Raw genomic sequence first — 267 nt, 5'->3', positions numbered from 1 at the left:
GAGGGCGGGCTCTGACACGCCGTTTCGCGGCGGCTTCTGCTGCATCACCGGGGCAGCCCCGGCGTCCCCTCCGGCGTGAGGCGTCGGGCGGGCGCCGGAGCTCTCCGCGCCGCGCCTTTGGCCGGAGCGGCCGGCAGACGGGGGAGGGGGAGGCGCGGGGAGGGAGCCGGAGTGCCTGGGCGGTGAGTCACCGTGCGAAGGGTAGGGAGGTGCCGCAGAGCCTGCCCGGAGCCGCGCCACCCCGCAGCGCCCGGGGAACGAGCCGCC

This window comes from Haliaeetus leucocephalus, unplaced genomic scaffold (assembly GCF_000737465.1).
Source record: "Haliaeetus leucocephalus isolate CR32 unplaced genomic scaffold, Haliaeetus_leucocephalus-4.0 Scaffold984, whole genome shotgun sequence".
In the NCBI taxonomy this organism is placed as follows: Eukaryota; Metazoa; Chordata; class Aves; order Accipitriformes; family Accipitridae; genus Haliaeetus; species Haliaeetus leucocephalus.
Note: the sequence above shows the minus strand (reverse complement) of the source record.